Source organism: Prionailurus bengalensis, chromosome B1 (assembly GCF_016509475.1).
Source record: "Prionailurus bengalensis isolate Pbe53 chromosome B1, Fcat_Pben_1.1_paternal_pri, whole genome shotgun sequence".
Taxonomy (NCBI): domain Eukaryota; kingdom Metazoa; phylum Chordata; class Mammalia; order Carnivora; family Felidae; genus Prionailurus; species Prionailurus bengalensis.
The window spans coordinates 18,932,764-18,959,351 of NC_057344.1; the positions used below are offsets into that span (position 1 = coordinate 18,932,764).

The following is a 26,588-nucleotide window of genomic DNA, read 5'->3' on the forward strand; positions in this document are numbered from 1 at the left end:
AATGTGGTATCGTTTGAAAAATATCAATTTTTCTTTTCCTTCTCAAGTATATTACTTCCTTCCCAATTGCCCCAAGGGATCAGTCAGACTCAAGAGAGATCATGATTTATTACAGAAGGCATGCCAAATTAAAAAGTTAGATATAATTTAACATCTCACATGCAAAATAAGATTTTGCAGCAAAATGAGACTTACAAGCTGGACCCTGGGAAGGAATTTTCTACACTTCTTTAGTTCTCCTTTGGCTAAGCGTAATTCTGAATGATTGCAGTCATGGAGATAATAGAGTTTATTTCTCAGTATAGAAAAGCATTTTCCACTCTGAGGGTCAAGTCTTAGGTTTGTTGTCTTTACATAGAAGGAATATATGATCGAGAAGAGTGGGGAAAAGCAAACTCCTTTCTAATCTTGGAGGATGGAGAAGAGGAGAGAAACAGGAAATGAGATGGAAGGAGGAAAGATGTCAGGCAAGGAGGTGTCTCCATGTCTCTTCCTGAGACTCCAGCCCACGTAAAGGTGAGCAAGAGGAGGGTTGGGTAAGCTGAGGGAATGCAAAGGGCAGAGGAGCATCAGTAGGTTTAAGACTTTTGAGGATTTGCTCTTTAGGGTTTCAGCATCATGTGAGATGGGCCACATAGTTAAAAAAAGGATCTGTTGACCCTACAGGGAATGCCTACATTACCTTTGAAGCCTACATCATGGATATGTGTAGAAACTGGTTTAAATGATTTATGTGGAAGTATCCATTTAATCTTCAAAAAAAAATTATGAACTTGGGGAAGACATTTTTTTAATGTTTTTGTTTTTGAGAAAGAGACCGAGTGTAAGAGGGAGAGGGGCAGAGAGAGAGGGAGATACAGAATCAGAAGGAGGCTCTAGGCTCCCAGCTGTCAGCACAGAGTCTGACGCGGGGCTTGAACCTACAAATTGGAGATTATGACCTGAGCTGAAGTCAGATGCTCAACAGACTGAGCCACCCAGGTGCCCCAAGAAGACATTTTTTGTAAAGAGGAAACTTGCCTTAGGTCACACCACTAAGAGGAGAAACAGGAATTACAACCTATGCCATTTGGAGCTAGAATTTGTACATTTAATCACTGTGCTGCATGAATGGAAACTAAGTTGTCACCCCAGAATGTTAACAAAGAGACTCATTTTCTATTTATTTTTATTTTTATTCCAGTATACAATATAGTGATGCAACAATTCTGTGTATTCCTCACTGCTCATCATGATGAGTGTACCCTTAATCACCTTTACCTATTCCACCCATCCCCCCTCTGGTAACCATCCATTTGTTCTCTATAGTTCAGAGTCTTTTGTTTGGTTTGAAAGGATATATGCACCCCTGTTTATTTCAGCATTATTTACAAGAGCCAAATTATGCAAGCAGCCCAAGTGCCCATCAATATGTGAATGGATAAAGAAGATGTGGATACACACACGCAATGCACACACACATACACACAGTTACAGTGGAATATTATTCAGCCACAAAAAAATAAATTCTTGCCATTTGCAACAAAAGAGATGAATCTAGGGAGTATAATGCTAAGCAAGATGAGTTAGAGAAAGACAAAATACCATATGATTTCACTCATATGGAATTTAATAAAACACAAGGACTGTCGAAATTATTAGATCTAATCTCAGTTTCAACCAATTTAGACATTTAGTTTTTTTAATGCTCTCTCATGAATAGGACCTTATTGGGAGTGTAAAATGAATTATAAAATAATAGAAAAACGAAATTCCTGTATAAACATGTTTCCTTCACATATACACAGGTGTAATACATACACACACACACACATATACACATATATATTCATACACACACATTCACATATGCCTTCAACTTCTTTTTCCCTAGAACTCTTAGAATTATCTATTTTTCTATTTCTTAAGCAGTTGTTAGCATGGGCTCCTGAGTCGCCAAGCACGACTCTATCCAATACAAATTAAACCTCAGAATAAGTATTGAGTCTACCTGCCTTATGTAATGGTGTCCTGGAAGAGTTCAGTGATGCAATTCATCCCCTATTTATTAAATATCCTTCATGGGAAGGCACATTTCAGACTTTGGGACATACAATCAACATACATTGCAATATGAGGAAAACACACAATAAACACAATATAAAGTAAATTATAGAGAATTTTAGAGGGTATGTGTGTGATTGGAAGAATATAGTAAAAGGTAAGGAGGATAGGAATTGCACATTTGGGATTTCAATTTCAAATAGAGTGCTCATTTAAAATAATATTTTAGAGTATTGCAAATTAGATAATCTGGGACAGTAACATATATCTGGAATTAAAATAGATAGCTGTAAAATCCAAAATGTATGGGGAATATTTTCTAACTTTTAAGTTATAGCAAAGTCACTAAAATATCTTATTTTCATGAAGGATTGGGCAAGAGGATTATTTTAAATTGAAATATAGTTAACATATAGTATTATATTTTTTGCCTCATTATATATATTTTATTTCCATTAGTAGTTGTGTAATTTAATATATTACATGCTAACTTAGTCATTTTCTTTGAAGCAGAGAAAGAAGCTGATAAACATTCCAGTCCTCACATGACAATGAATAACCTTTTATCAAGGCTGCATCAATTCAAGGGCTCTCACTCTTTAATCAGGGCAAGTAGACTTAAGGAATACATATATGAAGGAGAGTTCCTTTCTTACATTCAATTATGCATTATATATCTTAACATAAGGATAATGGGATCACCATAGATATTTGAGGACCATAACAACCTTGGGTCTCCACAGAGTCCATGATCACTTGAACATACAGTATTATATTAGTTTCAAGTGTATAATAATTATAATTCTACAATTCTATACATTACTCGGTGCTCATCATAGTAAGTATACTCTTAATCCCCTTTATCTATTTTAACCATCCCCCTACCTGCCTATCCTCTGTCAGCCACTAGCTTGTCCTCTGTATTTAAGAGTCTGTTTTTTTGTTTGCTTTTTATTTGTCCATTTGCTTTATTTCCTAAATTCCACATATGAATGAAATCGTATAGTATTTGTGTTTCTCTAACTTATTTCACTTAGCATTATACCCTATAAATCCTTCTATGTTGTTGCAAATAACAAGATCTCATTCTTTTTCGTGTGTGATTAAGATTGCATTTTATATATGTTTATACCACAGCTTCTTTATCCATGTATGGTGGACACTTGGGTTGCTTCCATATTGGCTGTTGTAAATAATGCTGCATTAAACATTGGGGTGCATATATCTTTTTGGATTACTATTTTTGTTTTTAGAGGCAGATACTCAGTAGTGGAATTACTGGATCATATAGTAATTCTATTTTTAACTTTGAGGGACCTTCAAACTTTTCTACAGAGGCTGCACCAATTTGCATTCCCACTGACAGTGCACAAGGGTTTGTTTTTCTCCACATCCTCATCAACACTTGTTATATCCTGTGTTTTTATTTTAGCCATTCTGAGATATATGAGGTGATTTCTCATTGTTGTTTTAATTTCCATGATGATGAATAACAGCATCTTTTCATGTTTCTCTTGGCCATCTGTACGTCTTTGTAAAATGTCACTCAGGTCCTCTGAATTTTTATCAGATACACAGTTTGCAAATATCTTCTCCCATTCAGTAGGTTGACTTTTTGTTTTGTTGATGGCTTCCTCTGCTTGTGTAAGCTTTTTATTTCAGTGTAGTCCCACTAGTTTAATTTTGCTTTTGTTTCCCTTGCCTGAAGAGACATATCTAGAAAAATACTTGTATGGCTCGTGTCAAGTAAATCACTGCCTATGTTTTTTCCAGGAATTTAATGGTTTTAAGTCTCATACTTAGATCTTTAATCTGTGTTGAGTTTATTTTAGTGTATGGTCTAAGAGAGTGGTCCTATTTGTTTTACAGGTGCTTTCCAGTTTTCCCAGCATCATTTGTTGAAGAGCCTGTATTTTTCCTATTGTATATTTTTACCTCCTTTGTCTTACATCAATTGACTGTGTAATTTGGGTTTATTTCTGAGATCTCTAACCTTTTGATCAGTGTGTCTGTTTTTGTGCGAGGACCATATTGTTTTGATATTATAGTTTTGTAATTGATCTTGCAATCTGGGATTGTGATACCTCCAGCTTTGTTCTTTCTCAAGATTTCTTTGGCTCTTTGGGGTCTTTTGTGGTTCCTTACAAGTTGTAGGATTATTCTAGTTTTGTGAAAGATGTTTTTGGTACTTTGATAAGGATGGCATTAAATCTGTGAATTGCTTTTGGTAGTATGGACGTTTAAATAATATTGGTTCTTCCAGTCCATGAGCATGGAATATCTTTCCACTTGATTGCATCTTCAGTTTCTTTCACCAGTGTTTTATAGATTTTAGCATACTGGTCTTTCACCTCCTTGCCTAAGTTTATTCCTAGTTCTTTTTTTCTTTTTGGTGCAATTATAAGTGGAATTTTTAAATTTCTCTTTCCAGAACTTTTTCATTAGTGTGTAGAAATACAACTGATTTCTGTGTATTTATTTTGTAACCTGTGACCTAACTTAATTCATTTATCAGCTCTTTGATAGCTTTTTGATAGAGTATGTAGGGTTTTCTACACACAGTGTCATGTTATCTGCAAACAGTGAAAAAGTAATTTGGTTGCCTTTTATTTCTCTTTCTTGTCTGATTCCTGTGACTAAGACTTTCAGTACTCTGTTGAATAAGAGTGGAGACAGTGGACATCTTGTCCTTCCTGATCTTAGGGGAAAAGTTCTCAAAAAGTTTGTCACCATTGAGTACAATATTAGCCTTGAGTTCTTCATGTATAGTCTTCATTATGTTGAGGTATGTTTCCTTTAAAACTACTTTGTTGAGAGTTTTTATCATGAATGGATGTCATATTTTGGCATATGATTTCTCTCTACCTAGTGATATGATCATCTAGTTTTTATCCCTTCTCTTATTAATGTGATATATACACTGATTGATTTGCAAATAGCAAACCATCCTTGCATCTCTGGAATAAATCCTACTTGATTGTGATGAATGATTTTTTAAATGTATTGCTGGATTTGTTTCACTAATATTTTGTTGAGGATTTTTGCATCTGTGTTCACTAGAGATATTTTTCTATAGTTTTTTTTTTTTTTGTAATGTCTTTATCTTGTTTTGGCATAAGAGTAATGCTAGTCTCATAGAATGAGCTTGAAATTTTCCATCCTCTTCTAATTTTGGGGATGGTTTGAGAATAGGTATTAACTCTTCTTGAAATGTTTGGAAGAAATCACCTGTGAAGCCATCTGGTCCTGATCTCTTGTGTGCTGGAAGTTTTTACATTACTGATTCAATTTTATTGCTAGTAATTGGTCTGTTCATAGTTTCTATTTTTTTCTGATTCAGTTTTGGGAGATATATTTCTAGGAATTTATTTCTTTAAGTTGTCCAATTTCTTGGCTTATAATTTTTCATGGTATTCTTTTATAATCCTGTGGTATATTTTATTTCTGTGATGTAATTTCTTCTTCATTTCTGATTTTATTTATTTGGGTATTCTTTCTTATTTTTTTTGTTGAGTGTGGCTAAAGTCTTCTCAGTTTTGTTGATCTTTTCAAAGAACTAGCTCCTGGTTTCGTTAATCTATTCTACTCTTTTCTTTTTCTTTCTTTTTTATTCTCCATCTCTTTATTTCTTCTCTGGTCTTTATTATAATTTTTTTACTTCTTCTGGCTTCAGGGTTTCTTTTTTATTTTTTTCTAGACCCTTCAGGTTTAAATTTAGGTTATCTGAGATTTTTCTTGCATCTTGAGGTTGGCCAGTATTGCTATAATCTTAGAAAAAGCTTTTGCTGCATCTCAAAGGTTTTGGGCCATTGTTTTCACTTTGATTTCGCTCAGTGTGTTTTTAGATTTCCTCTTTGATTTCTTGGCTGGCCCATTCATTGGTTAGTAACATGTTACTTAGTCTCCACATATTTGTGTTCTTTACAATTTCTTTCCTGTGATTAATTTCTAGTTTCATACTGTTGTGGTCTGAAAATATGCATGGTATTATTTCAGTGTTTTTGAGTATATTGAGACTGTTTTGCGACGTAACATGTGGTCGATTCTAGAGAATGTTTCATGTGCACTTGAAAAGTATGTATTCCATTGTCTTGTTGAATGTTCCTTTTATCATTATGTGGTGTCCTTCATTGCTCTTGTAGTGTTTGTTTTACAGTCTGTTTTGTTCAATGCAAGTATTGCTACCCCAGCTTACTTTTTGCCTTCATTTGTATGGTAAATGTTTTTGCCCCCTTCACTTTTAATCTGCGTATGTCTTTAGGTCTGAAGTAAGTCTCTTGTAGCCAGCATATAGATAGGTCTTGTATTTTTTTTTTTCTATTTAGTCACCTTATATTTTCTCATGGAGCATTTAATCCATTTACATTCAAAGTAATTATTGATAGGAATTTGTTTTATGGTTGTTTTTCTGTTTCCTGTTCGTTCCTTTCTTCTCTTGGCTCTCTTCCCTTGTGGTTTGACTTTCTTTAGTGATAATGATTGGATATTATTCTCTTTATGTTTTGTGTATCTATTAATAGCTTTTTGATTTGTGGTTACTATTAGGCTCATATATAACATCTTAGGCACATAGCAATCTATATTAAGCTGATAGTGGCTTAAGTTTTAATCCATTCTAAAAGCACTGAATGTTTACTCTTTCCACCCCACCTTTTATGTATATGATGTCATATCTTATGTCTTTTTATTTTGTGAATCCCTTGACTTTTTTTTTTTTAGATATAATTGATTTTACTGCTTTTGTGTGTTAATAATTCATACTGGTTTTATAAGTGATTAATCTACTTCTTTCATTATGTTTATATTAACCTGTAAATTTTTTTTTCCATTCCTAATTTTTCCTTTTCCTAACTTTCTGCTTGATTATGGCCTTTATTTACACTGAAGAAATTTCCTTTAACATTTCTTGTAAGGGTGGTGTAGTGATGATGAACTCCTTTAGCTTCTATTTATCAGGGAAATTCTTTTTTATCTCTTTCTATTCTAATGGTAGCCTTGCTGGGTAGAGCATTCTTTGTTGCAAGTTTCTTTTTTTCCTTTCAGAACTTTGAAAATATCATGCAACTCCCTTCTGGCCTGCAAAGTTTCTGCTGAAAAATCAAGTGATAGACTCATGTGGTTTCCTATGTACATAATTGTTCTCTTTTATAGCTTTTAAGAGTCTCTTTTCATCACTATGTTTTGCCATGTTAATTATTATAAGTCTTGATGTGGACCTGCTTTAATTAATTTTGTTGGGGGATCTTTGTAGCTCCTGGATAGACATCCATTTCTTTCTTTAGGGAAGTTTTCAGCTGTTTTTCCTTCAAATAATTTTTTGCCTCCTATTCTTTTCTCCTTTTGGGACTCCTTATGATGTGAATGTTACTATGCATGATGATGTAATTGAGTTCCCTTAATCTATTGTCATTTTTAATTTTATTTTTTTCTTTTTGTTCAGCTTGATTGCTTTCCATACTCTACCAGCTTGCTGACCCATTCTTCTGTGCCCTCTAATCTGCTGTTGATTCCTTTTATTATATTTTTAATTTCAGTTATGGAGTTCTTCAATCTGAGGAGGTTGTTTTTTTATATTTCTCATCTCTTTGTTGAAGATCTCACTGAAATCCTCCACTGTTTTCTCAAGTCTGGTGAGTATCTTTATCAGGCATATTGCTTATCCTTGTTTTAGAGCTCTTTTGCTTTATTTTGCCCTGTTCTTTCATTTTGGGATATTCCTCTGTCTCCCCATTTTGTATTAACTGTCGGTATGTGCTTCTGTGTGGTAGGAAAATCAGTTAAATCTCCTGATTTTGAAAGTAGTGGTTTCATGAAGTGTTCCTGTGGTTCCTTAATAACACAGTATCTCCTGTTCACCAGAATCAGGCACTTCAAGCATATGTCCTATGTTGGTTGTCTGTGTCCGAGTTGTGGCTGAGCCTCATTTGCCTTCAGTCCAGTTGGTTCCCATTGGCCCACTTTGCCTGTTGTTGGCGCACCAGGAGGGTTTTGTCTCTGTGCTGAAATGGGATCTGCCTGGGGCTGTCATGGGCTAGTAGTTTGGTAATATCAGCAATCACACCAGATACCTGCCCCTTCCCCTATTTTATCTGCAGTAGGACCAATATGCAGGGTGTTCTCCCATGCCTTGTTTCTGGAGAGACTTCCTTGGTGAGTGGGGCTGGCGTCAGACCAGATGCCTTTTGCCATTCCATTTGCTGAGGCTACAGTTGAACTGATCGGCAGGGTACTTTCTCTGCACTGCCAGCTGTAAAGTTTGGCTGCTGGAACTGCAGGTGCATTAGTGTGTGGTCACCTTCTCCTCTTACCAGGGCAGGAGTTATTTTGGAGTGGTGAAAGCTGGGGCTGCTTGCAGGGTGTGTTGGGGCAGGAGCTGCTTTGGAGGACTGCCTGCCAAGCAGGGTAGGTTGGATGAGGCAAGTACACAGGAGCATGCCATAGCAGGCTATGTGGTTGCAGCAAGATAGGTGGAGAATGTTCACATAGGTTTCTGCAAGTGTCTAGCTATCTAGACTAGCGTATGGGGAGAGAAATGACACCTGCCATCTCTTTTGATCTTGGAGAAGTCTTCTAAACATCAGTTCATGTTCTGAGATTAATAAATCTTAGGCAAAAGGATGTTTAAGTCTTCAAAAATACATCTTAGCTCAGTAGAAATGAGAAAGTGATGCATACAGATATTGATAAAGAGTGCTAAGGAAATCAGGACCTGAGCCAGTGCTTCGGCAAGGCTCCAGTATGTTCACACCTCCTTGTATCCATATGTGTTGGTAGTGCCTTCTCATACAGAGTCTGTGGTTGGTAACTGCTTATTTTAATAAATATGATATGAGCAAGTAAGATGAATGCAGAAACTGTAGAAGTGCTTGTGCATTAATGCTGCTTTATTAGTGCTCTTAGACCCCTGAGACCACCAAGCAAATAAGTCCAGACTAGGCCTCTGGAGTATGATCGACACCCAACTAACAGTCATCGACCGACTCAAATATCTGAGAGGCCAGGCTGTCTCCGCTGACCCTCAAGCTGACCATGGTTATCATAGATGCTCAGATGACTGTACCTGAGACCAGTACCTTCCAGCAGAGTCTAGCTCATGTTTCCTACCCATAGAATAATGAGCTAAATAAATAGTTGTATTAAACCAGTCAGTGTGAGACAGTGTTACAAAGCACAAGCCAACTGACACTTATTTAACCACTTCAATGCTGACAGCCTATTAGCATATTTTAGCCAGGAATTACTTAACCTCAGTAAGCTTTTAGAATTTCCTCAGTTTGTAAATATTTCATAAAAACAAGCTGGTTGCTATATAAAGAAAATTACATACCCTTATGCATACATTTTTTGGTTGTTGTTACCTAGGTAGACAACCAGTAAATACAATCAAAGTCTTAGGAATATTTACAAGTTCTAGGTAGACATTTATCAAATTTTCATTATTATGTCTAGGCACATTCTTTGCCCACCACATCCTATATAGTAGTTACCTGCTAAGTGCACATCTATGCAATGCATTTGTCAACTCAGAAGAACAAGGCCAGCAGTTATGCTTGATTATACAGAATAAATACATAGTGTGAAAATTGAAATTAGACATGCTTATTAGAAAATGTGATGATTATTTCTATTCCAGGACCAAATTAAATAAAACGCCTTATTGATCTGGATTGAATTTCAATTTGCTAAGGTTGGTGCCAGCCAACTCCTGTCCTGCAATGTCTGAAGAGAAATGCTTGCAAGTCCAATAACCTATTCATCACAGGTGATAAAAAAAAAGTCAATAAATTACTTTTTACTACAGGAGAAATTTCTGCTTTATATGCCAACAAAGAGTTGAAATGCCAGAAGCAGTTGAGGACTAAATTACTAAACACTTATTTTATCACATCAGAACGTTAATGCCACTGCTTGATTACAACAAGCAATCCAATTGCATGAATTTGGACTCTAAGGCACCCAGGCTTTTATATTCATTAGAAAAGTTATTGATTCTGGAAAGTTACCACTAATAAAACTACACTATTTTCTCAGGCATGTTATATAGGCACCGACAGATTATTTGATCAATGATATTGAGCAAAGGCAAAGTACTCATTGCCTCTAATCTCTTTTCCCTCCCTTCTAAATTATACATTGGTCTCAACGGCAGCTTGATGAGTAAACATGGACCCTATGTGAGCCCAGAATGTACCCCTCTGTGTACAACAGAAGGTTCTTATTTGGCCTCACACAGCTATATATGATTTTTGATAGTAAAACTGGAGTGTTTTGATTAAAAAAATAATAAAAACCTAAAGTTAAAAAGGACAATAAAATAATATGAAATTATGTTAGTAAAAATTGTACATTTATACAAAAGTATAATTTTGTTATGATTTGGTTTTAGCAAAGTCATATATAAGTTATGCACTTGCATTTATCAGCTGCTTGAATGTCAGTGGAAAAATACTTCCTTTTTTTCTGTTTTCCTATTTTTTTTTTTTATTTTAGAGGGAGAGGGGCAGAGGGATAAAGAGAGAGACAGAACCTTAAGCAGGCTCCACATTGCACAGAGCCTGACATGGGGCTTGATCCCATGACCCTGGGATCATGACCTGAACCAAAATCAAGATACACTCAACCAACTGAGCTACATAGGTGCCCCTGAAAAGTTACTGTTTCATCGGTTAAAGAACACTAGGAACTTCTATGAATGCTAGAACTCCTAGGAAAATGGTGAGGTAGGAGGATCCTAGGTTCACCTTATCCCACGGACGGACCTACAGTATAGCCACATCAAGAACAGTAGGAGGGGGGAGATGGGGCAGGGAACCAAACTCCTAGTGAGACTAACCACAAACAGAAGGAGCACCATAAGCAAGCAGAGGGTAGAAGAGCAGAACCCAACCAGGCATCCTAGGCATGGGGGACCTGCACTGGGAAGACAAGTCCCTACAATATTTGGCTTTCAAAACTAGCAAGGCTTAATTCCAGTACTTCAAAATTCAGTGGGCTTAGCTCTGGGAGCACTGAAAGCAGTAAGAAATTGAAATTGCCCTTAAAGAGCCAGTATAACAAACAACCCCTTGGAGAAACAGCATAGAAGCAGCAGTTTCAAAAGCACCTGGGGTGTACATGAAGATTTTTTTTTCCATTCCCCAAATAATTTAATTCTATTGGATTTTCTCCTCAGCCTATAAGGGTCTTCAAACCTTGATCATCTTAAGGAAAAACAACAACAACAACAACAAGCAAATAATACATTTCCAAAACCCTTAACTTGCACTCCACTATATTCTTCCTTCTAGCTATCACATCATATTTCTTCCCTTTTAGCAAAACATCTGAGTCGAATTGCCATTCAGGCAGCTAACTTTGTCAGCCTCTGGACATCAACTTAGCATGCTATATTCTTTTTTCTTGGAGGAGGGGGTTGAGGAGGGAGTTATTTTTTCCCATTTTATTGAGAAGTCATTGATATACGTTACTATATAAATTTAAAGTGTACAGCATGATGGCTTTACCTATACTGTGAAATTATTACCTTAATAGGTTCAGTTTCATCCATCATCTTTTCTAGATAGAACTAAAAACAAATTTTTCTCCTTCTGATGAGAACACGTAGGATCTAGTCTCTTAAAAACTTTCCTCTGTATCATACAGCAATATTAACTATAGTCATCATGTTGTACATTATATTCCTAGCATGTATTTATCTTATAATGGGAAGTTTGTACATTTGAACCACCGTCCTTCGATTACCCCTCTCCCCACCTCCCACCTCTGGCAGCCACAAATCTGATCTCTTTTTCTATAAATTTGTTTTCTTTTAGTTTTTTATTAGATTCCACATGTGAGATAATACAGTATTTGTCTTTCTCTGATTTAGAAAAATGTCTTCAAAATCCAACCATGTTGTCACAAATGGTAGGATTTCTCCTTATTTATATGTGTCTATATGTATTTATATGTGTGTACATATATATATGTACATATATATAATAGGTTTTAAATTTTAATTCCAGTAAGCATACAGTGTTATATCAGTTATTAGTTTAGGGTGTACAATATACTAATTCAATTCTATCATTACTCAGTGCTTATTATGATAAGTATACTCTTATTCTGCTTCACCTATTTCACCCATCCCGCCTGATATGCTTTATTTTAAATAAGTACCCCAGTTAAAGTCATTATTTTTTTTCAACAAGAACATTTTTTTCACTTGAAACATACTTCAGAATACATGGTTCTAAAAGATATATATGTGTGTGTGTGTGTGTGTGTATATATATATATATATGGCATTCCATCCAAAAAAAATAGAATGCACATTTTTTCATGTATACACAGAAGAATTGCCTGGTTAGATCACATGAAAAGAGGCATAACAAATATTACAAATTTAAGATACATGAAGACTTATTTACTAACCTCAGAATGTGCATTGGATGGGCATGGATCTTTAGGAGAGAGTTTTCCCAGAACAAAAGATCTGGCAGGTGTCATTTCTTCCCTCTAAATTCCCATGGTAGCTAGACACCTACAGGAACTTGCGCAAGCCTCTTCCACCTAACTTGCTAACACCACAAACTCTGACCCCACATTCTCTTGCAGATTTGCCCCATCCAATCCCCCCACCACTCCTAGGCAGGAGTCCCTCCAAAGCAGCTTCTATACCATCTCATCCTGCAAGCAGCCTTAGCCAGGACTGCCACTACGCCAAAGTGATTCCTGCTTTGGGCACAGGGAAAGATAATAACACACAGAAGTGCGACAGCAGCACCAACAGTGCAGAGTGCCCCATCAATCAGTGCATCTGCAGCCCAAACAGATTGGCTGGGGACAGGAACATAATCTGACTTCCTGCACCACCCACCAACAAAAACCTCTCAGGGAATAGATAGGGAGAATAGCTCTGCAGTTTGGAGTCACTGCATCTCCCATAAATTGGACGCAGGATATGGTTTGTCTGTAGGACCATCCCACTGATGAAAACCCCTCAGGGCACAACATAGGGAGAGAGTCCTGTGGTTTGGTGTGATCACAGCCTCAGGAAATGTACTGAGGGCAGACATCCTGTCTAAATGCTGATACTGCTCAACTATAAGTCCATGGGGCTGTAGACTGGCTCCTTAAAAGCCCTGGGACCAAAAACCTGGCCCATAACAGGCAAAGTAGGCCATTGTAGCTGAATGGGCTTAAGGCAAACAAGAGCCAACCAGAAAAGCAGGGCACATGCAACCTGCATATGACACATCCATACAATGCCTGGTTCAAATGAACAGAGGACAGTGCACTACAAGGCACCACATGAACACTTCTTCAGAAGGCTGCTACTTTCAAGATCAGGAGACATAGCTGATTTCCTAACACATAGAAACACTGAAAGTTTTTCAAAATGAGGAGACAGGAATATTCCCCAAATTAAAGAACAGGACAAAATCAAGCAAAAGAGCTAAATGAAACAGAAATAAGCAATGTGCCTGATAATTCAAAATAACAGTCATAAAAATATTCACTGAACTTGAGAAAACAGTGGAGAATCTCAGACCTTCAACAAAGAGATGGAAAATGTGAACAAGAACCTACCCATGTTGAAGAACTCAAAAACTGAAATTAAAAATATACTAGAAGCAATCAATAGCAGATCAGAGCACATAGAAGAATGGGTCAGCAAGCTGGAAGACAGAGTGATGGAAAGCAACCAAGCTGAATGGAAAAAAGGAGAAAAAAATTTTAAAAAAATGACAAGAGCTTAAGGGAACTCAACAATATCAGCAAGCATAGTAAAATTTGCATAGTAGGGATCCCAGAAGAATAGTGAGAATAGGGGACAGAAAAACTATTTGAAGAAATAATAGCTGAAAACTCCTCTAATCTGAGTAAGACATACACCCAAATCTAGGAGGCACAGAGAACTCCCAGCAATATCAACCCAGGGAAGTCCACACCAATATATAATAATTAAAATGGTAAAATGTAGTGATAGGGAATTTTAAAAGAAAAGAAAATAGTTACATACAAGGGAAATTCCATGAGTCTTGTCACTTGATTTTTCAGCAGAAACTCTGCAGGCCAGAAGGGAATGGCATGATATATTCAAAGTGCAAAAAGGAAAAAAATATGCAAACAAGAACACTCACCCATTTAGACTGTCACTCTGAAAAGAAGGACAGAGTTTCCAAAAAATTAAAAGAGTTCATCACCATTAAACCAGCCTTACAAGAAATGTTAAGTAAATTCTTTCAGTAAAAGTGATGGCCCTAATCAGGAATAAGAAAATTAAGAAAGGAAAAAATGCACAGGTACAAACACAATAAAAGAGGTAGATTAATCACTTATAAAACCAGTACAGAAATTAAAGCATAGAGAAGTAAAATCAATGATAAAAATCAGAGGATTCACAGAATAAAATGATGTAAAATATAACATCATATACATAACACATGGGGATAGGGGAGTAAAAAATTTAGTGCTTTTAGAATGTATTCAGACTAAGCCACTATCAGCTTGATATAGACTGTTATATGCCTAAGATGTTGTATATGAGCCTAATGGCAACCACAAATCAAAAAGCTATAATAGATAACACAAAAAATAAAGAGAAAAAAATATGTCAGTAAGGAAAGCAATCAAACCATAAAGTAATAGAGTAAGAAAGGAACTAAGAGGAAATAGAAAAACAACCATTAAACAAGTAACAAAATGATAATAAGCATATACTATCAATAATTAATTTGAATGTAAGTGGATTAAATGCTCCATGGAAAAACATAGGGTGCCTGAATGGGGGCGGGGGGGGGGGAGCAAGACTTATCTATATGCTGTCTACAAGAAATTAACTCCAGACCTAAAGACACATGCAGATTAGAAGTGAAGGGCAGAATACATTTAACATGGAAGCAAAAAGAAAACTAGGGTAGAAATACTTCTATCAAACAAAATAGACTTTAAAACAAAGACTGTAACAATAGAGAAAGAAAGACACTGCATAATGCTAAAGGGAACAATCTAAGAAGAGGATCTAACAATTGTAGATATTTATGGACCCTGCATGGGAGTGCCTAAATACATAAAACAACTATTAACAGACATAAAGGAAGAAATTGGCAGTAATACCATAATAGTAGTGTACTGTAATACCCCACTATCAATGGATAGATCATCCAGACAGAAAATAGATAAAGCAGCAATGGCTTTTAATGATACATTGGACTATACTGACCTAACAAATATATTCAGAACAGTTCAAAAATAGTGGAATACACATATTTTTCAAGTGTGCATGGAACATTCTCCAGAATAGACCACATTAGGCCACAAAACAAGTCTCAACATATTCAAAAAGGTTGAAATAATACCATGCATATCTTCAGACTAGAAGACAATTTAGAAATCAATCACAACAGGGGCACCTGGGTGGCTCAGGTGGTTAAGTGTCCAGCGTCAGCTCAGGTCATGATCTCACATTTCATGAGTTCGAGCCCTGTGTATGGCTCTGTGCTGACAGCTTAGAGCCTGGAGCCTGCTTTGGATTTTCTGTCTCCCTCTCTCTCTCTCTGCCCCTCCTCCACTCATGCTCTGTCTCTCAAGAATGAATAAATATTAAAAAAAAATCAACCCACAAAGAAATCAATCACGAGAAGTAACTCGCAAAGAATATAAATACATGGAGGCTAAATAACTTGCTAGTAAACAATGGATTAACCAAGAAATCAAAGAGGAAATCAAAAAATACATTGAGGCAAATAAAAAAGAAAACACAAAGCTCCAAAATCTTTGAGATGCAGAAAAAGCTCTTCTAAAATTTTAGTAATATGGGCCTACCTCAAGAAGTGAAAAAATCTAAACAATCTAACCTTAAACCTAAAAGTCCTATACAAAGAAAAAAAAAACATAACCCAAAGCCAGTAGAAAGAAGGGAGTGATAATAATTAGAGCAGAGATAGATGAAATGGAAATAAAAAAACAATAAAATAGATCAATGAAACCAGGAGCTGTTTCTTTAAAAAGATCAACAATATTGAGAAAACTCTGGTCAGACTCAACAAAAGAAGAAGAGAGAGGACTCAAAAAATCAGAAATAAAGGAGGAGAAATAAACTGATACCATGGAAATCCAAAGATTATAAGAGAATACTAGGAAAAAAGTATAAATTGGACCATCTAAAACATGGATAAATTTCTGGACACACAATCTTCCAAAACTGAATCTGGAAGAAATAAAAATTTGAACAAACCAATTACCAGCAATGAAAAACTCCCTACAAACAATAGTCCAAGACGAGATGACTTCACAGGTTAATTCCCCCAAATATTTGAAGAAGAGTTAATATCTATTCATCTCAATCTATTCCACCCCCCCAAAAAAGAAGACAGAGAGCTTCCTAATCCATTCTTTGAGGTCAGTTTTATCCCAATGCCAAAACCAGATAAAGACACTACAAAAACAAAACAAAACAAAAAACAAAACTACAGACCATTATCTCTAATGAATGTAGATGCAAAAATCTTTAAAAAAATATTAGGAAATCCAAATCAAAAGTATTAAAATAATTTACCATGATTAAGTGGCATTTATTTCAGAGATTCAAGGGTGGTTCAATATTGCAGATAAATCAACGTCATACATCACATTCAGAAGAGGAAGGATAGGGGCACCTGGGTGGCTCAGTTAAGTGTCTGACTTCTGCTCAGGTCATGATCTCACAGTTCTTGGATTCTAGCCCTGCATCAGGCTCTGGGTGGACAGCTTGGACCCTGGAGCCTGTTTCAGATTCTGTATCTCCCTCTCTCTCTGCCTCTCCTCTGCTTGCACATGGTCTGTCTCTCAAAAATAAATAAAAAAGAGGAAAGATAAAAACCACGTGATCATCCCAATAGATACAGAGGAAACATTTGACAAAGTACAACATCTATACATGGAAGAACTCTCAACAAAGTAGGTTTAAAGAGAATATACCTCAAAATAATAAAGACCATGTATGAAAAACCCACAGCTAACATTAGGCTTTTTGGTAAAAAAGAATTGAAAGACAACGAGGTCCACTCTCAGCAGTTTTATTCAACATAATACTGGAAGTCCTAGCCACAGCAGTCAGACAAGAAAAAGAAATTTAAAAAACCCCAATTCATAGGGAAAAAATAAAACTTTCACTATTTGCAGATGACATGATGCTTTATGTATAACACCCTAAAGATGCCACCCAAAAGCTACCAGAACTGATAAATTCAGTAAAGTCAAAGGCTAAAAAGTTAATGTACATAAGTCTGTTGTATTTCTATACACTGATAACAAAGTAGCAGAAAGAGAAATTGAGAAAACAATCCCATTTTCAGTCACAACAAAAAGAAAAAATATAAACTTAACCAAGTTAAGTATAAAGGTCACCAAGGAGGTGAAAGACCTGTACTCTGAAAACTGTGAAACACTGATGAAAGAAATTATAGATGACACAAAGAAATGGAAAGATATTTCATGCTCATAAATTGGAAGAATATTGTAAAATGTCCATACTAGGATTTAATGCCATCCTTATCAAAGTACCAAAAATATTTTTAACAGAAGTAGAATAAATATCCTAAAATTTATACAGAACCATAGAAGATGAACAGCCAAAGCAATCTTGAGAAAGAAGACTATAACTGGCACTATCACAACCCCACGTTTCAAGATATACTACAAAACTGTAGTAATCAAAACAATATAGCATTAGCAGAAAAGAGACATACACATTTCTAGAGAGCCCATAAATAAACCTATACTTACATGGTTATTAATCTGTGACAAAGGATGTGAGAATATACAATGGGAGAAAGAGAGCTGTTAAACAAATGGTGATGGGAAAATTGGATAGCTACATGTAAAAGAATGAAATTGGACCTGAATGTGAGACCTGAAACCATAAAACTCCTAGGGGAAAAAAAAACATAAGCAGTCATTTCTTTGATATCAGCAATAGAAACATTTTTAAAAGATATCTCTAAGAAAGCAAAATTATATTATAGACAACACCAAAATAAAACGGTTTTAAGCAAGGAAGGAAATCATCAACAAAATGACAAAGTAACCTACTGAATAGGAGAAGAAATTTACAAATGATATATCCTAGAAAGGGTTGTTATACAAAATAAACAACTTTTATAAGTCAACACATATACACACAAAATAATCCAATGGGAAGAGGACCTGAATAGACATTTTTCTAAAGAAACATGTAGATCTCCAACAGACAGATGAAAAGATGCTCAACCCAATTCTAAGGGAAAGTGAAAATCAAAACAATGAGTTACCTGTCACCTCACACCTGTCAGAATGGCTAAAATAAAAAACACAAGGTATATAAGTATTGTTGGTGAGGACATGGAGAAAATGTAACTCTTATGCACTGATGGTGGAAATGTAAACTGAAGTAGCCACTGTAGGAAACAGAAGACTTCTCAAAAAATTAAAAATAGAATTATCACATCATACAGTAATTCCACTATTTACCCAAAGAAAATAAAAACATTAATTCAAAAAATATCACCCCTATTTTTATTGTAGCATTATTTACAGTAGCCAAATATGCAAACAATCCAAATGTCCTTTGATAGATGAATGGATAAAGAAGTGGTTGTATATAAAATGGAAACAGTGAAATCTTGTCATTTGCAACAACATGGCTGGATACAGAAAGTAATAATGCTAAGTGAAATAAGTCAGAGAAAGACAAATACCATATGATTTCATTGATATGGGTGAGTTAAGAAACAAAACAAATGAACAAGAAATTAGAGACAAAGAAAAAAATTCTCTCTTAAATATAGTGAGGAAATTTGGTGGTTACCAGAGAGTAGGTGAACTGGAGTGGGTGAGATAAAGGGGATTAAGAGGTACAAACTTCCCGTTACAAAATAAGTCAGGGAGATAAAAACAATAGCACAGGGAATATAGTCAGTAAGATTATAAAAATACTTTGCTGACAGATGATTACACTTGCTCTGGTGAGCACTGAGTCATGTATAGGATTGTTGAATCACTATATTATACATCAGAGACTCCTAGCAACGTATGTTAATTACACTTGAATTAAAAAATTTAAATTAATATTAACATAAGGATAGTGTGATACAGTAGATATAATGAATGGAAGTCCCCTAAAAATTCAATATGGATAGCTTAATTACTTTTTATATATTTTTTAGAAAATATGGTTTTAGTTATTCTGTGGTTATTTTCATTTTATTTAAGTATTAGAATCACCTTGCCAATTTCCACAAAAATCCTATTTTAATTGGCATTTCATTGAATCTATAGATGAATTTGAGTAAAAATAATATCATAAAAATACTGAATTTTCAAAATCAGTGAACAAGGACATACCTCATCAATATTTACCACTTTCTGTTCTCTCAGTCATGTTTGTAGTTTCCACTATGAAAATTTTTCCACATATTTTGTTGAATTTATAAATATTATAAATTTTTGATGCTCTTATACAAGGTATGTTTAAAATTTTTATTTTGTAATTATTTGTTGCTCGTATATATAAATGCAATTGATTTTTGTACATTGGGAATGTGTCCTGCAGTCTTGTTACATTCACTCACTAGTTTTAATAGACTTTTTCTAGATTTCTTAGAACTTTTTATGTGCATGAAAAAATTTAAGGTATATATTCTTCAGAAAATCAGTTAATAAAATGAAAAATCAAACCACCTACTTAGAGACAATGTTTGTAACATGTATCTGACACAGGACTTATATCCAAAAGGTATAATGCATTTTTAAAACTACTTAACAACCACCACCACCATGATTATAGTAATAAAAAGAACACTTGCAAATAGGCTAATGTTTTAAACAGATGCATAATGATGTAAGATATATGAACCACAAGCAGATGAAAAGCTGTTCAATATTATTAATTATCCGAGAAATGCAAATTAAAATCTCAGAGATATCAGTACACACACATTGAGTGAAATTAAAAATCCTAAAATCACAAGATTTTGCAAAGTTGTAGAGTTGTCAGAACTCCTAAACGTTGCTGATGAATTTGTAAATTGTACAACCACTTTGCGGAGCACTTCAACAATTCCATACTTTTAAACCAAAGGAAATGGAAATGCACGCCCACTAAAATACTTATATAGAAATGTTCACAGCAGCTTTATTCATAGTAGCCCCACAATGTCCCTCAAGTCATGGGTATGAAAAAACAAATCATGATATATGCATGCAACGAAATAGTCAATATAAAGGAACAAAGTATTGATAGTTGCGATGACATGGATCTTATGTTGTTTCAGATGTCTTTTCTAAGTAGATGGATTTTTCCCAATTCAGTAAAACAATCTTTGCTAGAAAAATGGACATTTCATTCAGTATGTTTATTTCAATGTTTGGTGTAATAACAGTCATTTTAAATTCTATGTTTTGGTGGTATTTAAAAACGTTGACTCTTTAACTTTTTTTGTGTGTGTAACGTTTATTTATTTTTGAGAGAGAGACAGAGTGCCAGCTGGGGAGGGGCAGAGAGAGGGGGGACCGAGAATCTGAAGCAGCTCCAGGCTCTGAGCTGTCAGCACAGAGCCCAACGCAGGGCTTGAACTCACGAACCATGAGATCATGACCTGAGCTGAAGTCAGAAGCTTAACCAACTGAGCCACCCAGGTGCCCCCAAAAAAACAGACTCTTGAGGCAGACTGCTTAGGTTTGAATCTTGCCTTCTCTTATAGATAACCATTTTCTCTCTCACTGCCGAAGGTTTGTACCTGTAAAATGATATAATAATAATAGGTGCCTCAAAAGATTATTGTATTAAATGAACTGGTATGGTAAAGCATGTTTCAAACATTGGCAAATCAAAGCAGTATTTAAGGTTAGGTTTTAAATATTACTGAACTTTCCCTATGTCCCAGTTTTCATGTTTCTTGTTTCATGTTTCATGTTTCATATATTGCTTCTTGGATCCTTATCTAGTGATTAAAGTTTTTAATTTTCATCTCCTTAACTGTTAGGAAGCTGTGTCTTGAATTATAATATTTTAATAGTTAGATTTACAATTTGAGCTAATATATATATATATAAATTCTAAAGTTAATAAATATTTTTACCTCTCCTTTAATTCAAAGACCTAAAATAATTTATTTCCCATCACCCTTCTCAGAGCACATTTACAATTGTCAGATTTTTTAAATTTCTAGCTTGTGTTAGAACCTACAAATAAACATTATTTAAGATTTTATGAAATAAAAAAACCATATAGATTTATCCTTATATTTCTTATTCTCCCTTCTTTGATGGATTTTAGACCTTCTTTATGGGACCATTTTCCTTCCTTTTTGACAGAATTTATTTTGTTGAGGGTTTTTTTTTTCAGTTTTTAACATTATTGTGTTCATCTTTTTTTCTTTTTTTTAATTTTTAATTTAATTTTTTTAAATTTACATCCAAATTAGCGTGTAGTGCAACAATGATTTCAGGAGTAGATTCCTTAGTGCCCCTTACCCATTTAGCCATCCCCCCTCCTAACACCCTTTCCAGTAATCCTCTGTTTGTTCTCCATATTTATGAGTCTCTTATGTTTTGTCCCCCTCCCTGTTTTTATATTATTTTTGTTTCTCTTCCCTTGCGTTCATCTGTTTTGTCTCTTAAAGTCCTGTTGGGAGTTTTTTAGAAGCCAACTTACTCAGTTTTCTTCATGTCTATTTTGTTTTCATTTTTGAAAAATACTTTAGCTGTGTAGACAGTCTAGATTGACTTATTTTCTCTGAAAACATTAAGGACTTTTCACTGTAATCTGTTGAGAAGCAAGCTGTCAGTCTAAATTGTACCTCAATATTTGTACTTCCTTCTTTCAGGTACATGTGAGCATGACAGTCCCAACTCCACTTAATATTACAATTTCCAGCTTGTATATTGAAGCTACATAAACAATAAAGATTCAGGCTCCAAACCAATGACAGGGCAGTGGATGTCAGATTAACAGGGGAAATCTATTTTTCCTCCACTGTCATTCAAGTTGAGACAGCAGTGAAGTGGATTGATTTTCCATTTCCCAGTGTTCTGGATTTATGTAGGTGGTCTCAGATAGGAAACTGGGGATTACAGGGATCTCTTTCGGGATATCTTATGGTCCGAGAAGACATACTGGTTCCCTGGTCACTTTTCTCCTTTTCTTCCTGCTTAGCTCCTGCTGATAGAGTCTTTCTTGATGTTCATCTATTACTTTAGAAGTTAGGTGTTTATTTCTGTGTCCCAGTCGAGCAGTTTTATTTGTTGTGTAGCATGATTCTAGTCACCCGATTCCTCATTTCATCCATTCCATTTCAGTTTATTAGGTTTAAAGGAAAAATATTAACCAATACGCATATGGGGTTGGTCTTAGAAACCGTGTCTATCTTGGGAGTTAGTGTATCAATTACGTAGCATAAAACATAGCACATCATAATTTCTTTGTCTTAAAAGTGTTCTTAAAAAACCAAAATCCCCATATTCATCCCCTGTATGAGGCAAAACAGTGCAAAATTATTTAAATATCATCTTTTCCTTATTTCTCGGAATATTGTTCAGTGTTTGACTTTATCTACACTTACTGCTTTATTAGCTATACCTCTTTGGTTTTTGTGTTGTTGTTGTTGTTTTTTAATAGGTTTTGCCTCTGGGTTTACAATATACATCTTTAATACAGTCTACCTTTAAATAATACCTTACCACCTCCCACATAAGACTCTTACAACAGTATGCTTTAACTCTCTCCTTCCCAACTTTAACTTACCACAGAGTACCTTCAAAATAGTTTCACTGACAACCCATAGTAACTTAAGAACCCTGGAATAGGCTTCCATTCCCCCTCTGGGTTTTAGTATTGCCATACATTTTACCTCTGCATATGTTATATATTTTGCAGTAGTTTATTCTTGTCTTTAACAATGAATTTTAGGTGCGTCTGGCTGGCTCATTTGGTTGTGACTGACTCTTGATTTCAGCCCAGGTCATAATCCCAGGTCCTGCAATGAGCCCCTCATCTGGCTCCATGCTGAGTATGGAGCCTGGTTAAGATTTTCTCTCTCTCTTTCTGTCTTTCCTCTGCATGTTGTCTCTCAAAAGTTAAAAAAAATATTAATTTTTTAAATGAGGAAGGTATTTTACATTTACCTCCATAGTAACATCCTGGTACTTTTTTTCCTGTACATAAATACAGGTTTTTGTTTGGTATAATTTTTCTTGATCCCAAAGAGCTCTTGTATTGTTCTTTTAGTGCAGGTCTGCTAGTCACAAATTATTTCAGCTTTTGTTCTTGAAAAAGGTCTTTACTTCACCATCGCTTTTGAAGGATGGTTTTTCTGTTTGCTACTTCCGTAGTTCCAGGTTGACCTTTTTTTTTTTTTTTTAAATGTTGTTTCATTATCTTTTGTCTGGCTTTATTTCTGTTGAGAAATCTCAGTCTTTGTTCCTCTGTGTGTATTTTGTCTTTTTTTCTTTTTTTTTTTCTCCAGGAGCTTTAAAGTTTTTCTCTTTATTACTGATTTACAAAAATTTCACTATGTGGAGAATTACGGTATTTTTCTGTTGGTTTGTCCTGATTTTAGTCTGCTGAGTTTGTTGGATTAGGGAGTTTATGATTTTCATTAAACCAATGAAAGATTCAGTCATTATTTGGTAAATATTTTTCTTCCTTCCCAATTTTTTTTTCCCTCTGGGATCCCAATGACATGTATGTTATATGATTTCTGTTTTCTCACTATTCTCTGAGTGGCTATTTTAAGTCTCCTTGCATCACATGATTTCATTTTTAATAGTCTCTGTTGTGATATCTTCCATTTATTGTTTTTTCCATAGTTTTTAATGTGCTCTTAAGCCTAGTTAGTGAATTTTTCCAATTAGATATTATATTCTTTAGCTCTAGAGGTTCCATTTGTTTTGTTTTGTTTTTCAATAGCTTCCATTTTTCTTTTTCACTTACCATGTTTTTTTTTTTTAATTCTTAGAGCACACTTGAAATATCTATCTTGGGGCGCCGGGGTGGCTCAGTCAGTTAAGCGTCCGACTTCGGCTCAGGTAATGATCTCACACAGCTTGTGAGTTCAAGCTCCACATCGGGCTCTGTGCTGACAGCTCGTAGCCTGAAGCCTGCTTTGGATTCTGTGTCTCCCTCTCTTTCTGCCCCTCCCCTGCTCATACTCTGTCTCCCTCTGTCTCTCAAAAATAAATAAACATTAAAAAAATACCTATCTTAAGGCTCTTATCCATCATCTCTGTTTTTTCTGTATCTGTTTCTATTGACTGATTTTATCCTAATTATAAGTCATATTTTTTTTACCTGCCTAGCAATTTTGATTGAATGCTCTGATTTATTAATGTTATACTACTTAGTATATGAGTTTTGTTGTCTTTAAAGTATTGACATTATTTTAGCAACTATTTAAATTACATGTAGATCAGCTTGTTTGAAAGCTAGTTTTCAAATTTTCTTAGGTTTAGATCTTCATCTCCTAGTATTTCATCAATAATTATGGTAAGTTGCATGGCAGAGAGGCTTTGCAGATGTAATTAATGTTATTAATCAGTTGACCTTTAGATAGTAAGATTATTCTAGATATTCTAGGTGACCTCGAGCTAATCACATGAACCTTTAAAAGATGAAGCAGAAGAGAATGTAAGATTATAAGTACAAGAAAGATTGAACATGCCATTATTGGCCTTGAATATGAAGGAAGCCACAAGCTGACCATTGTGAGAGGCCTCCAGAAGCTGAGAATAATCCGCATCCACTAGTCAGCACAGGAGCAGAGACCTCCTTCCTACAATGTGGAAATGAAATCTGCTAACAATCTCAATGAGCCTGGAAGCAGATTTTTCCCCCAGAACCTCCAGACAAGAGTGCAGATGAGTGGGCCGCCTTGTGAGACCATAAGTGGAAAACCTAGCTAACGCACATTATGCCCCAACTTGTGATCCATAGAAACTATAAGAAATGGGCATTGTGTTATGCTCTTAAATTTGTGGTAATTTATTATGGCAGCAATAGAAAACTGTATTCTCAGCGACAAGTCATTTCAACACGTGTGGTGAATCTTTTACCGTCACCATGGTATAAACAACACACCTACTCACATGCACATGCAGAGATACATGCAATCTCAGAGCTCTCAATTTGTGGTTGTTTAGAATAGGCTCTTTCTTTGCTTTTCGTGCCTTTGATTCTCAGCATTGTCACTGAGACTTGCTATTAGTTTGTATCATTTTACATTAATCCTCTTTACTGTATGTCACCCTCAGCATTTTCCTGTTTTACTTTTTTTCTCTTTTCCCCACTTCTTTCTCTTTCTGTGTATGTGATGCTTCTCACAGTCCCTTGGTTTTCTGTTAATATAATAACATAATTATATGCACAACTAATTAATTAACTCATGTGTATTTTTGTCTCAGTCAAGAAAATGCATTGCATTTTGTGAGGTGTTTGTATTTTCATTGCATACTTAACCGCAGAGTGACATGTGGATGCTTCTCTAATGTTGGATAACTTAACAGAAAAAAAAATCACTAGTGGTACATGATGCTTGAGAATGAAGAAAATTTGGCTTCTGAGAAGCTTAATTATTACCATATTTGGTTTTTAGAATTAGATTTGATATGGTTTTTATTTTATTACCATCAAGAGAAAGGTTAACACCAACACTCATAATTTAAATGTGGTTTTAAGTGCTTTGTTAACAGAGGGATTATAATGCATCAGTCTGCATGTTTATGTGAATTGAAAATTTTATTTTTTTCTTTTTTTATGTAGCTTGCTTTATTTTGTAATTACGAATATAAGCCATAAGTTTAAGAGTCACTATAGATTCCATTCTGTCTTTCACATCTAAGGACTGGTCCATCCCTGAGAGAGTTCATGTTTTCCTAGATCTTTACTATTGACCCCAAGGAAGAAAAATAGATTTGATTATTAAGAGCTATATGTTAGCTGCTATACCAAAAAAAAAAAATTAACCATATACACTTTACAGAGATCTAACTTGCCCTTTCGAGGAAAATGTTTCTCCTTTTACTGGCATTTGCTGACTAGACACTTGATGGGAGTATCACAGGAAGCATGCTGACCTCAAATGGTTGGTTGAAGGGTCCCTTTCAGACATGGGCATCTCTCGTTCTGTGATCAACCTCACTGCTTACACAGTTGTGAAGAGCTGCCTTTCAAGAGCACCTTGAGTGCTCTCAGAACACGTTTGTTCATTTGTGGATTCTTACACTGGCACAGTCCTTTATGAGGAGAAGGGCCTCAGGAAATAGTTTTGAATAAACTGAATAAACTTTTTAGGCATTTTCACTGATTTGTTATTTAAAGCATATTTTGAACCTGTTGGGTAAATTTGGCATAAAGGAACATTTTGACATTTTAACAGAATCTGATCTGCAGATTCAGTTGACAACTTGAAATAATTGTCACTACTTTTTTTTTTTAATTTTAGGAGGAACAACACTTTTGTTTTCACAAAATGAAACTTTGAACTATAATGCAATTAATGTATGATTGAGGCTTTTGCTTCTGATTTATTTGAAACCTGCGTTAGTTT

At 35.1% G+C, this 26,588-nt stretch overlaps 1 long non-coding RNA gene across 2 annotated transcripts in view; it reads left to right on the forward strand.

Annotated features, from left to right (window-relative positions):
- Nucleotides 1–336: 336 nt before the first annotated feature.
- LOC122471153 overlaps nt 337–26,588 on the forward strand; it is a 38,885-nt gene continuing 12,633 nt past the window's right edge. The window contains exons 1-2 of one of the 2 annotated variants that reach the window (XR_006294139.1): nt 337–516; nt 9,677–9,805. This is a non-coding gene — a long non-coding RNA (uncharacterized LOC122471153). Of the gene's footprint in view, nt 517–7,257; nt 7,674–9,676; nt 9,806–26,588 lie in introns of those variants that run through there. The other variant, XR_006294136.1, reaches the window with a different exon arrangement.